The sequence below is a fragment of the Ceratotherium simum genome, chromosome 15 (assembly GCF_057802395.1).
Source record: "Ceratotherium simum simum isolate JZ-2026a chromosome 15, ASM5780239v1, whole genome shotgun sequence".
Taxonomy (NCBI): Eukaryota; Metazoa; Chordata; class Mammalia; order Perissodactyla; family Rhinocerotidae; genus Ceratotherium; species Ceratotherium simum.
Window position 1 is genome coordinate 39276490 of NC_141914.1, and position 14581 is coordinate 39291070.

The following is a 14581-nucleotide window of genomic DNA, read 5'->3' on the forward strand; positions in this document are numbered from 1 at the left end:
GCCCTGAGCTAATATCTGATACCAATCCTTCTCTTTTTGCTGTGGAAGATTGGCCCTGAGCTAATGTCTGTGCCCATCTTCCTCTACTTTATATGGGACGCTGCCACAGTGTGGCTCGACAAGCAGTGCGTCGGTGCATGCCAGGCATCCGAACTGGCGAATGCTGGGCTGCCGCAGGGAGAGCGCGTGCTGAACTGCTTGTGCCACCAGGTCGGCCCCGCAGCAGGTGCCCTTTCTAATAAAGAGACAGTTAAGAAGAAACTTGAGTGATGAGAAAGTGTGAGGCCTGTGACTATCTGGGGGAAGCATTTTCCAGGCAGAGCAAACAGCCTATGCAAAGGTCCTGAGGCAGGAGGCTCAGTGTGTTAAAGGAACAGTAAAAAGGTCTTGGCAGCTGGATCAAATTCAGAGCGGTGGTAAGGAGTCTGAAGGCCACTGTAAGCATTTTGAGTGTAATCAGAGAGAGATGGTAGAGCATAAGACAAGTTCAGAAATACTCAAGAGTCACAAATGTTACACACTCGAGCTTGTGGCTTACAAATTCAAGTCTGCTATATTCTCAGTGGCAATTAGTAGCCAGGAACTGCTGAACCCACCAAACATTGAGGTCTTTCTCCAAACCCTTGGTCTTTCTGCTCCTGCCCTGTGCACCCACGTCATGATGGGTTGGGCTGGCTCTCCCAACTGCCTAGTCACACGAGCTAGCGGGGTTTGGGGAAAGCTCTCACATAACTAAGGTCTATGGATCATTCCCTGTGTAAGTGGAAACAGCAGCACTCAGCTACATGGGTGTCCTGGTGATAATGAGACCATCAGTGGTGATGTTGGTGGGGTGGTGCATGGGGTATGAAAGCCAGAACTTTTAAAGTCAGTGACCTCCAGGAAGCCTAGATGATTTTTGAAAACCTCTTATTGGTAGCCCCAAAAGAATATGGCCTGAGATTCAGCACTTTAAAAAACAAACTAATAAAAATCCCTAGTGGTTGTGTGCAAACCAACAAACCATTTAAAAAATCTATGTAAAATGTGTGGCAATTCAGATGCAAACTAGAAATTAGGTGCTAAAAGTGCTATTTCCAGGTGATTTTAGAGAATGCATCTTCCCAGGAGGTGGTTGGAATCCTCAGGAGGCACCAAGGCTGGAGATGGGGTGAGTTAGACGAGGCCGCAGCCTTGTGGCTCAACCTCCCTGACTCCGTAGGAGGGCTCTCATAGGGGCTGGTTTTTGCTGGTCTTTGTGTCCACAGCACCTTGCACAGAGATGGGCACACAGTGAACACTCAACGAATGTTACTACTTCATCACCTGCCAAGAATAAGGTATGGGGGGGTGGTCCTGAGAAGCTGCCACCCTAGTAATTACCACCACCATTATTGATCATCTCCTGGACACTTTACACACATCAGAGGTTGAACGATGAAAACCATAGATATTGTCGACCGAAATAAAGAATCTGGGTAAAGGTTAAGTGGAGTTTATTGAAATAATCAAAGTGAGGAACTCAAGTCCCAGGAAACAGTCCCACAGAGTATTCTCAGGAACTGCTCTGAGGTCTACAGATCTGAATGCAGTTTATATACTTTTTTTAACAAAGCAGTGTATGTGCAGCAAGAGAGCTTACACCTCTAATATTCATATACTTTAAAGATAACATAAACAAGAGCTTTTTGGTTATACATTAAACAAGGCTTGTAATGTTGGTGTTATCTATGTGTGGAAGGAGTCAATGACCAAGGTTGTTACTTTTTCCCTCAATCTCTAAGAAATGCAGCGGGGAAATGTGAGAGTGAGGTACCCTTTATCTTTCCTCTTGTGGATCTGTCCAGCTTGCGTCTTCAGTCATGCTGTCAAGACCCAGAAGCCTCCTCCCTGCTGGGGACTGTCAGCCCTGCCTCTGACAAAGAAGAGAAGGAGAGTAACACTGCCAGCACTGCTGCCTCCTCGGCCCTGGTGCCACAGGTGAGGGTGGGGTCGCCTGGGGCCCCACAGTTCCCAGTTTGGTCTAGAGCAGGGTTTTCCTTTCTCCTTAGAGTGCAGCCACAGGGAGATGCACATTTTACATCCCAACACAGGGGACACATGTAAATACATTTATAAAACTAAAAAGTTTATGGAACAATATTACCTTACAATGTGTAGGGTTCTCGTATTCTATTCTATTATTCTATTCTATTCTATTCTATTCTATTCTATTCTATTCTATTCTATTCTGGGAGACAGAGGAGGGGGCTGTGGAAGCGGTGGTGTCACCCACAATCTCCTCACAGCAAGACCCTTCGAAGGAGCGTTTCTTCTGAGACAAACTGCATCTGCTCTGGGTGTGCCCTCACGTGTCTCCCCCATGGGCCCTGGGCTCTTGGCAGCAGAAACGATACCCTATTCTCCTGGAATCCCTATGGCTCTTGGAAAAAGCCCAGAATTCTTAGGACAGGCAAACTTTGAAGAACATCCCTCAGTTGAAGCCCCTGGTTTTATAGGGGAGAAAAGTGCAGCTCACAGGCTGCCTTTTGCTGTATCTTTAGCATTTCTGTATTTAATCCCTTCCTCCTGGCTTCACTGGCCGTGGGGTCTGTAGTACTAAGAGTCTTTGGTGCTAAGTCTTAGGGATATGGAGATAGCAGCACTGAGGGCCCCCAGACTCTTGGGCTTGGGGTCTGGCAGGTCACAGGCACGTGAGTGAATAGATGAGAGGCCCATTGCCTGGTGGTGGGAGCAGGAGCTTTAGAGTCAGTCAGACCTGAGTGCAATTCTGACTCTGCCACTCACTCACTAGCTGTGTGATCTTGGGTAAGCCACTCAACCTCTCTGAGCATCAGTTTTCTTATCTCTAAAACAGGGATAATACTACCTATTTTGTATGATTGGTGTGAGGGTTAGCAAAAATGTATATAATGTAGAGTGCCTGTGAACTCAAAAATAGCACAGGCCATGATTACTGTTAATTGTAATTAAACACTAACCAGAGGGTCTCAGAACACTCTGGATACTTCAGATGTGCTGCTATTACTTAGTTTTGGAAAAGACGGGGCTGCCATTGTTTTCATCCTAGACAGAAAGGAAATCCTCATAAACACCTGGGGGAGGAAGCAGGTTATGTTTGTCACAAACAGCCTCAATAATAAAGGAAAGGAAAAACACACTCAGACCCCCCCCACACACACACACGCAACCCAACCAAGAACACGGGCCCTTGCCAAGGATTCCACCTGGTCACAAAGGGCAGCTGCATTCTTGGAAAACAAACGGAATGACTCTGGTCCAGCCAGCGTCCGGCAGTGTGTTGGGAAGACATAACCCTGGCCTCTCCCAGTCCACGTGCCAGAATAAACACTGTTGGTAGAGAAGGACCAGGTGAATGGGAACGGTGGGCCATGAAAGGTCGTGCTGATAAGATCTGGGGAGCATTCTTTCTCCTCAGCAGACCTTCATCACTATATGATTTAGGAAATTTAGTTTTGGGCTTAGTGTTTAAATACCAATATTGTTGCTTTGCTTTAACTAATTGAATAAAATCTCTTAACTAGTAAATATAATAGTGAGTTTAAGTTATCCTTATTAGAAAACACATTTTTGGTGAATTACAGACTGAAAACAAAATCATGAGTACATCAGTTATTTTGCTCTAAATTTGGCTTTTCCCTTGCTGTCCGCTAGATGGCGGGATGGGACCACTCTAGATCTGCTAGTTCAGCGGCAGCTCTTCCCACACAGGTTTAAAGGGAGGACTCTTTTTGTTTTGGTTTTTTTTCCTTTCAGAAAAGAAAGGTAAACAATTTATGCACAACTTTTTAAGGACCCTGTCTAGCACATAAATGGAGGTATGCCATTTCCCTGTCTGAAGGCCCAAACCCTAGGTGTTTTTCTCTTATCTTTCAGGAACAAACAGTGGATAGTACCAATTGGTAATGAGCAGAAGCTTATCCTAGCCCAGGTGCCGTACTAAGAGCTTCTTCTCATTCATTCTGATCAGGGTCGCTTCCATTTTGTTTAAAAAACACTATCATTTTGTTGCACGAACATTTTGTGAGTAAGAGCACTAATATAAGAATTTCAAATGTGACCACATCCGCCAAAGGAAGAATCTGGGTGAGAGAGAATCTAGGGAAGCTCGCTTGCAGAAAGAGACCTCTTGGGTGCCCAGGTTTTCATTCCTGGCGGTTACAGTGAATATGACAGAGCCATTTAATTCTTGCACAAAGAAGCAGGAAACATCTGGATAAATGAATCATCACAAAGCCTGGTCCAGAAATGAAAAGCAGAAGCTGCGAGACAGAGGAGCCCATGATTACAGTCGCCAGAAGCAAAGGGGTTTCTTCCTTTCCAGCCTGATCAAGAACCCAAATACGTCAGCCCGAGAGCCCTTTATTCAGCATCTACCAGGTGCCAGGCACTGTGCAAGGTGCCTTAACTATGATTTAACCCTCGTTTATTCCTCACAACCACCCTTTGCCATGGGTGTCGTGAGTGTGGGAAGACGCACAACGCAATTCCATTGAGTCGTTAAGATTATTCCCTCAGGGCCGGCCCGGTGGCTTAGCGGTTAAGTGCACGCGCTCCGCTGCTGGCGGCCCGGGTTCGGATCCCGGGCGTGCACCGACGCACCGCTTCTCCGGCCATGCTGGGGCCGCGTCCCACATGCAGCAACTGGAGGGATGTGCAGCTATGACATGCAACTATCTGCTGTGGCTTTGGGGGAAAAAATAAATAAATAAAATCTTTAAAAAAAAAAAAAAAAAAAAGATTATTCCCTCAGCCTTACCTCTGCAGCCAACATTTTGCTCAGGGAAGTGGAGACTAAAATAGAAATATAGGACATGCTCCTTGCCTCTATAGAACTTGCAACAAAAATACTTCCACTGCTGAATTACACAAACTAGTTCCTGAAAAGACAATTAGTTTTTTCAGCATGAGTATTCACATTGCAGAGCTTGCTTGTGACCAATCAGGATCTAAACGGAATCTGAACGCATTTCTATCACGCATTGGATTCAGTAGACAAAAGCCTTTGACACAGAGAGAGAAATCAACTTCATCCTGGTTGAAATTCCTAAAGCTGGTCTCTGAAAGCGTTTCCCCTGTGAGTTAGCAAAGCCATGAATTACTGAACACACACAAATTGGGAGAAAAATTAAGTGTCAGAAGGGAATTTTCCTAGGAGTTTTGTTTATGAATTCATGCACTAAGGTTCAACTACTTCCTATTACAAAACCAGGTTCAATTTGAACTTCATAATTTAAAAACATAAGTCAGATCACGGCATTTCTTTACACAAAACCCTGTAATGCCTCACCACTTCACTGAAGCCAAAGTTCCCGCAAAGGCCTACAGAGCCTGCGTAGTCTGGGTCCGCATTATTTCTCTTTCTAAACTTATCTGATTTCTTCCTTTCTTTTTCCCTTTTGTTTCTGACACATCATTTCTACAACTAAGAAAGGATAGCTCTTTGCAGCTCCCTGAATTCCCCTGCCTCTTTCTGTTTTCTACATTGAGTCAGCACATACAGCCGGTGGGTGGACCAAATGCCAAGCTAAGTACAAGCTAAGAATGGTGCTTACACTTGTAAATGGTGGAAAAAAATCACAAGAATGCTATTTCATGATGTGAAAACTATATGAAATTCAAATTTCAGTGTCGGTAGGTAAAATTTTATTGAAACACAGCCGAGGCCATTTCAAGGGGTCCCCACCACACATTCTGAGCACAGAGGGCCATAGATAATGGCTCTTTAAGATGCTGTTATATGTCTTGAGTTTTTGCACTGGTTAAAACCTGAATATTGTAAAAGAAGCCCCTCTGCTAAGCCACACATTTCATTCTAACCTGGTAGTTGGTCTCGTGTTAAAGTGACCACCATTTCCTCCAAGGGAACCTCGGTGTGGTCTCTCTTAGAATATGTGTATATATATAAATTATGTATACAAATATATAAGCATATAGATTATATATAGTACAAGGTAGAAAAGGGAAATATTAAATCATTCATAATCCTACCATTAATAATCCTAGTGGGGTAACCACATTAGAGATATTTGGTATATTTACTTCTAGTCTTTTATATATACATTTACACATACATTATTAGCTTAATTTTGAATTCTCATTAAATATTTTTTTTTGTTTTTTTGGGGGTTTTTTTGTGAGGAAGATTAGCCCCGAGCTAACATCTGTTGCCAATCCTCCTCTTTTTGCTGAGGAAGATTGGCCCTGGGCTAACATCTGTGCCCATCTTCCTCTACTCTACATGTGGGACACCCGCCACAGCATGGCTTGATGAGTGGTGTGCAGGTCCACGCCCAGGATCTGAACCCACGGACCCCGGGCCACCAAAGCAGAGCACGCTAACTTAACCACTACGCTACCGGGCCAGCCCCTCTCATTAAGTATTTTTATCTGGGAGAAAATATTATTTCTCACTCTCCTAGAAATCCTCACTTCAAAATTACCTTTAAAATTTAATTTTTTAGTATAAATTATAGAATATATACTTATTTTATAAAATTTAGACAATAAACGTTATAAACGAGGAAAATGAAATTGCCATAAATCTTCTCGTCCATAGACAAGCACCATTAATAGTTAGTTATATATAAACATTAACATTTGACATCCAGTGCCTCAGCCAAACCTCCTTCTACATCACATGGGTCTGCCTCCAAATCCTTAGGAGACGCAAAATCCAGCAGACCCTGCATTTACCCAGGAGCCTCGTTGAAAATCAAAAAATAGGATGTCAAGCAAATCTACTGTGCAAACAATCTCCAGTCAATGGTAAACTGACTGAGAATATGGGTAAATTTGTCTGTTTCTCCGGAGTAAAAGGGAGAGAATTCACAACATGTATAGCACAGAGGTTTTTTCCCACATATGTAGAATCGCATTGTACATATTATTTTGCAGCTTGCTTTTCCCCACTCAACAATATATCATGAGCAGTTTCCCATGTCATGTCATCATAATTCTTCTAAAACGTGTTTTTTAATAGTTGCAGAATATTCCATCCCAAAGATAAAACCACAATTGGTTTAGCCTCCTCTACTGATGAGCATTCAGGTTGTTTGTAAATTTTTACTATTCTAATAATCATAAGCATCTTTGGGCATTATTTCCAAATATTTACCATCAGTGGATTTGCTGGTCAAGCTTCAAGGGTTGCATTTTCTAAGATTCCTTAGAGCAAGGTTAAATTCTCCCCCCTTCACATAGGGTGTTATCATTAAACAAAAAAGCTTTGTTCACTGAATAAACAAACAATTCTATCTCATTGTTGTTATGACTTGAATTTCTTTTCTTTTTTTTTTTTTTGTGAGGAAGATCAGCCCTGAGCTAACATCCATGCTAATCCTCCTCTTTTTGCTGAGGAAGACCGGCTCTGAGCTAACATCTATTGCCAATCCTCCTCCTTTTTTTTTTTTTCCCCCCCAAAGCCCCAGTAGATAGTTGTACATCGTAGTTGCACATCCTTCTAGTTGCTGTATGTGGGACGCGGCCTCAGCATGGCCAGAGAAGCGGTGCGTTGGTGCGCGCCAGGGATCCAAACCCGGGCCGCCAGCAGCGGAGCGCGTGCACTTAACCGCTAAGCCACCGAGCCGGCCCTGAATTTCTTTGATAACTATAGAGATTGAACATATTTGCATATGTTTGTTAGCCATTTTGACTTCTTCTTTTGTGAACTGCCTTTATCTTTTATTTATTAATCTTCAAGGGCTCATTATGCAGGGAGGATACTAACCTTTTGTCATATATGATGCAAATATTTTCCTCAGTTTTTCATTTGTCTTTTAACTTTTTATGGTGTATTCTATTATTGTTTCTCCTTGTTTTTATTCCTAGAAAGACCCCACACCACTTTCTCTTCTAAATCATGAGGCAAGCAGCCAGACAGTCTCGGTTTCTAATCACCGCGCCCTACAGTCCTCCCCATATGGTACAGAACTCAGGCACTGAGTCACCATCGCTTGTGTGAGAAAACTTGAGCCCTTCAGTACCTGAGGCACCCAGGCCGAGGTTGTGAAGACCCCATTTAGGTCCTGCTCCCCCCTCACAGGGCCTAGTGATAGGACTTTATGACAGTAAAGATGGGGCAGCCAGAGGAATATGGGGTCCTAAGTGAATACTGCATCAAAACATGCTCACAGATGCCACTCATGGAGGGAAGCAGTGGGTCATCATCCTCATTCCCACACAGGTGTGACGTCTCCGTGTATAAAACAACGGCTACACGTTATGGGAAGTTTCCTGGGCGTCAGCACCGAGCGAGCTCTCTTTGTGCATTACTCACTTGCTCCTCACAGCAATCCTACGGAGGAGGTTCAAGTACCCTCATTTTACATATGAGAAAACCAAGGCCTAAGAGGTCCGGTAATCCCACAACTGGTAGCGGCAGAGCCGGTCCAGCCGGGGCTGGGCCGACAGATGAAAGCAAATAGATGGAAAAGGATTAACCATGCAAACACCATAAAAACAGCTGGCATAACTATTTGCATCTTACAAAATAAACTTCAAGACAAGGAATATTACAACAAGAAACAAGAAAAAGTAAAAGGCATACAAGTAGAAAGGAAGAAGTAAAATCATGTTTATTCACAAACATGATCATCTATGTATAAAATCCAAAGGAATCTACAAAAAAGGCACTAGACCTAATCAGTCAGTCTCAGAATACAAGGTCAATTTACAAAATCAATTGTATGTCTGTATTCTAGCAAGGAACACTTTAAAATGAAATATAAAAAATTCAATTTACAATTACATAAAAAACATAAAATATTTAGGGATATATTTATCAAAATATCTGCATGATCTATTCACCGAAAACTATAGAATACTATTGAGGAAAAATGACAAAAAAGCTAAATAAATAAAAACATATACCATGTTCATTGATTAGAAGACTCAATATTGTTAAACTAGAAATTCTCAAATTGATCTATAGATTTAATGAAATCCCAATTAAAATCACAGCAGGCTTTTTTTGGTAGAAATTAACAAATTGATGCTAAAATTTATATAGAAGTACAAAACACTTAGAATAGCTGAAACCATTTTGAAAAGAAGGGCAAAGTTGGAGGACTTACCCTACTTGATTTCAAGATTTCCTATAAGGCTACGATAATTAAGACAGTGTGGTATTGGTAAGGTATTGACATATAAACATATAGATTAATGAAATAGAATAGAAATAGACCTGCACATAGTCATTTGATTTTTAAAAATTTTTATTTGAAAATAATTTCAAACTTACAAGTTACAAAAATAAAAATTGTACAAGGAACACCCACATACCTTTTACTCAGATTGGTCTATTATTAACATTTTAGTGCATTTTTCTCCCCACCATGGGTGTGTCTATATATATATATATAGACACACACAAATGTGTACATATATATGTATATATGTCATTTGCTCTCTGTGTGTGTGTGTGTGTGTGTGTGTGAGCCTATGTTCATGTGTATAATTATTTTTCAGAACCATTTGTGGGTAAGTTACATCCCTCAGGACCCTTTGCCTCTAAATACTTGAGTGTGTTTTTCCTTAGAATAACCACAATATAGTTACCAATTTCATAAATTTATGTTGATATAACACTTTTATTCAACCTACCCACTCCCTGTGTTTGTACAGCCCACAAACTAAGAATGATTTTTATATTTTTAAATGATTGAAAAAAATGAAAAGAAGAATATTTTGTGACATTACATGAAATTCAAATCTCAGTGTCCATAAATAAAGTTTTACTGGAACACAGCCACACCCATTTGTTTATGTGTCCTCTGTGGTTGTTTTGTGCTACAACAGCAGAGCTGAGTAATCGTGATGAGACTGTATGGCCTGCAGAGCCTAAAATATTGACTCTATGACCCTTTACAGAAAAAATTTGCCGATCTCTGAGTGAGGCCAGTGTGATGTCACTGTTTTCCACATCTCTCATATTCTAAACATCCTCGAATGTTCAGTTCCAATCCCACGCTTCAGTAGAGCTGCCTCTAACAAATTCAGCCAAAATCAGGACCACAGCCTTGATCTTGTTTCCTGGTCTAAAATAATTAAATTCATTCACCAAATATTTATTGACTTCCTGCTATGAGCCAGGCGTAATTATAGGTACTTAGGATAGAAAGATGAACCAGATGCACTCCTAGCCTTTAGCAAATTCATATTCTAATAGATGAGATAAGAAAAAATTATTATAAAACAGAGTGAGAAGGTAATAGTGATATTTACACAAGATTTTATGTAAACTGGAGGGATATCTAATCTAGCCAGGGGTGGGGGGAAGACACTGGCAATATTTACTGAGTGAAGTTTGAGCAGAGTTTTGAAAAAAGCAAGTGAGGGGAACAGGAGGGGAGAGTGTGTCCCAGGCCCAGGGGCACACTGGGGAGGAGGGAGCAGAGGCGAGAGATGCATGCTCTCCCGGTGGGTACTTGTAAGCCCTGTGGCAGGGCTGGGCCAACTATAGCAGGACCATAAAATGCTAGAAGCAGATGTAACTGTAAAGGCCATCTAGTTCATCCTCTCGTTTTACAGATGAAACCACGGAGGCCCAGAGCCATGAAGTGATTTGCTCAGGTCTAAGGTTTTGGAAAATTAGAGTGAAAATTGAGATGTCTTGACACTTACTGACTTCAGTGTTCTTGCCCCTTCAACACAGTGTTTTGCGCCTGTATTGGTTAATATCTAAAATCCTAAATGAAACTAGCATGGTGTTATAAAAATCCTGGGATTCAGTAGACTGCGGTTCCAAGTCTATTTCCACTGCTAACATAGCGGATAACCTTGAGCCAGTCACTTCCTTTCTCGGGGTCTCAGTTTCTTTATGTGTGAAAGAGCTGGACTAGACCCTCTTTACTAACCCCCCTCGCTCTAAGATCATTCTCTAAATATATTATAATTTCTGATAAAAGGTATGAGGTGATCTTTGGTCTAATTGCACTTTGCTTTTCATTTCCACAAGAAACGAAACAAAGGTCATAAGACTTTCTATTCATTTACAACCTCTATTAACTTAACAGTTCATGTGTAACTGAAATGTGCAATAGGACAGCAAGGAGAAGGGGAATCAATGTGGGCTGGAGAGGTCTTGGAGAAGGTGAAATCTGAACTGTCCTCTGTAAGAGGTGAGGACGTGGCCGGGAAGACAGGAGGTGTTCCAGGAAGAAGGAAACAGGAGCAGGGTCTAGGAGTCATGGCTACACACGGGGCCTTGTGGGAACCAGGCTACTGGAGTAGGGTCTGGATGGGAGTGTGGGAGGCAGCGGGGAGCCCGGATGGAGGAGATGGGTGGTCACGCCAGGCTACAGTGTAGACTCCGTCAGGAGCCCAGGGGAAGGTGTAGGAGATTGATTTGGCCAACAGGGCGGGAAACTGTCTAGGAGCCTGTTTCATTAAGCACAGAATAGGTCCTGAGGGTTCAGACATAGGAAAACATTCCTAGCTTTACATCCTTCTTCTGTTTTGATAAGGTGTTCCATAATTACATAACAAATTCCCGGAACTGTAAACCACAACAACATGAAACACTACACACCCACACAATGACCATGTTGAAACCAACAGGTTTTTAAGCATTAATTAAAAATCTGATGTATATAAACGCTTCCCTGGTTCTTAGGAGGCTAACAGTGCGAGTTTTACTCAGCTGCTGAACTTCCATCTGTTCCTTCCTCTCTCCTTTTGTGTCTCAGTTTCTATCTTTGTGATCACTGGACTTGGTCTTATAGTTCTTTTTTTTTTTCACATAGTAAACTACTTCAAATGCTTTTTTGGAAGTGAGTGGGATATAAAAAATTATTATTAAAGTTTCTCTAGATACATGTTCTCCTTATACTAAATAATTACAAAAGAGCTCTTCATACATACAGCCCTTTTGGACAGAGGACCTGAAGTCCTTTGTAAACCCATCTTATTAAACCTTATTCAAGTTAATTTGCATTTGTATAGCATTTTAAGGATTAAAAAGGTAGGTTTTTTGGTTAATGTGCATGATTTTATTGAGCCACAAATCCTCTGACGCTCAGTTCTTTTATCCTCAGGACCCAGCACAGTGCCTTTGACCTAGATAGAGTCTCCATAAATGCTTATGGAAAAGATGAATGACTGAAGTAAGCCAGAAATAACAATTCTGTGAGCAAGAGTTTGTACTGATTGTTATTCCCATTTCACTGAAGAGGAAGCAGTGGTGTGCCGGAGGCACCAGGACCCGCTCAGGAGAGTTGACGGCACATATGTCTTCCCAGGTCCACTTTTGTTAAATGACTTCACCTTGGTAGCTTGCAATGGGCCACAGTAGGAGTATTTACGCCAAGGAAATCAGCAAATACTGTAAGTCAGCACCCCTTCCCTTCTATCCCTTAAGAGAGAGTTTTTAAACATTTGCCAGCATCCCACTGAAATTAGGATTCAGACTAGTTAAGTGACTCGACAGAAGTTAAATTCCTGGCTAAGAGGTCAAGTCCAGGCTCCTGGTTCTAAGATTAGAGAGAATTAGAGAAACTGATGAGTCAAGGACAAAAGAGTAGCCAATTTCTGACTGTGCAGCAGAGCTCCATAAGTGACAGGGCCTGCACAGCAAGGATGCATGCAGCAGGTTAGAGGAAAGAGATTGCCTCAAGCCATCACCTGTTTACGCCTGGTATTTAAGGACCCTGGCCTGAATCGCAGAGCCACGGTGTGGAACACACCCACAATCCAAACACAGCAAGACACTGAGCAAGAGGTTTCTGGTACCCCCACGGAGATTCCTGGAATACTGCAGATGGGAACTATTGGAAAACCATCACTGCTTCAACACGCAGAAGAATTGTGCTGGCAATAATTCCCAGCAGGAGTATCCAAGCAACTAAATAATCTTCAATAAAGAAAAACATTCTGAAATGATGAGTGTGCTTTCACCGGGATTACCTTGAGACACAAGCAGATCTGGTGCAAAAATTCTCAAGTGTGCAAAAAATGACTGTTTAATATTCAAAGAGCCAAAAATGTTTAGAAGAGCCCACTGCCTTCTCTAGGCCCTTTTTCATCTTTAGTGACCCAGCAGATATTCTGTTATGCTACTAATCCTTTACTCTCAAGAGAAACGTATTCGATACGATAGAAGTGTGCCTCTATGAGATACTGTCCACTTTCTAACATTTTTTCCTCTAAATCTGCAGGTGTTATTATTATCATATAAATATATATTATATTATATATATATTATATAATAAGGTGTTATTATTGTGCTTTAGACCATTCAACAAACCAGGACTAAAAAAATTGTACTGTTTCAGGTCGCTTGCATGTATCAAGGAATTTAGTTATTGGCTTTTAAGAGTTTTAGTATAAGAAATATCTCAGGGCGCTGGCCCGGTGGCGCAAGCGGTTAAGTGCGTCCGCTCTGCTGTGGCGGCCCGGGGTTCGCCGGTTTGGATCCCAGGCGCCCACCAATGCACTGCTTGTCAAGCCATGCTGTGGCAGCATCCCATATAAAGTGGAGGAAGATGGGCATGGATGTTAGCCCAGAGCCAGTCTTCCTCAGCAAAAAGAGGAGGATTGGCAGATGTTAGCCCAGGGCCAATCTTCCTCACAAAAAAAAAAAAAAGAAGAAGAAGAAATATCTCAATGTGGAAAAGCATTTCAAATACTCAACCAACAGTCTACTTACTTTAAAAAATATTCACTGTAAATTCCAGGCAGACTTACATCTGCCTTTTGGAGTTGGTTTGAGTTGGATTTGAACCACATATGCTCCATAAAGCAGGCAATGACCACTTAGTAATTATTAACTGTTAAGAAAGGGGAAATAATTATATTTTAGTTGTTCCTTAAATATCAGCACAACCAAACTTAAGTGCAAAATTTCTAACACAAATGATTGCATCTGGGCCAAGCACATAGCCCCCATATCATAGTCAATAACCATTTTCTGAAAGTCTCCACGTGCTGTAATTTTCTTCTTTTCCTCTATACCACCCCATCACAGGATCCAAATCGTTTTGCTCAGTTTAGATAGCTATGGCAAAGAGTCCCAATTGTCTTTTAAAATATGTGTTAATCAGACAGTATTCAAGGTTGTCCCTATACAAATGCCATTCATTCACTCAATTTGGATATGCCTCCAGGGTAGGAGAGAAGGAGGTGGAGTTAGAGGCAGCCCCTTGGGACTGGCACAGAATGCTGTATGGCCCTGGCAGTGTGCAGTGTGGGTCTGATCTGCAGGGTAGGAGGGGAGAAAAATGTTGAGGGACACTGCCAGGGAGGGATACCGGGTCACTGTCACAGGGGCTGTCTGAGCATTTGCAACATGGAGAAAAACCTGTGCCAGCCTCACTCCCACCCCCAGGCCTCTCCCCTGACCCTCTTCCCCGAGTGAGGCCCATGCTGTCCACAGCACAACTCTACTGGACCAAGTAGGGTCCCAGCAAGCAGGGCCTGCCTCTCCAACACTGTCTCTGCCCCTGGGGGGCCCCTGCTGAGGAGTAGATGGGCACATAAGAGATGCCCTTATGTGCCGATGTGGAGGGAGATGATCGGTTAAGCAAGGCCTCCCCTGTGCAGAGGGGAAGAAAAATGTGTGGGTGGGAGGGGCTGGCGGGCAGTA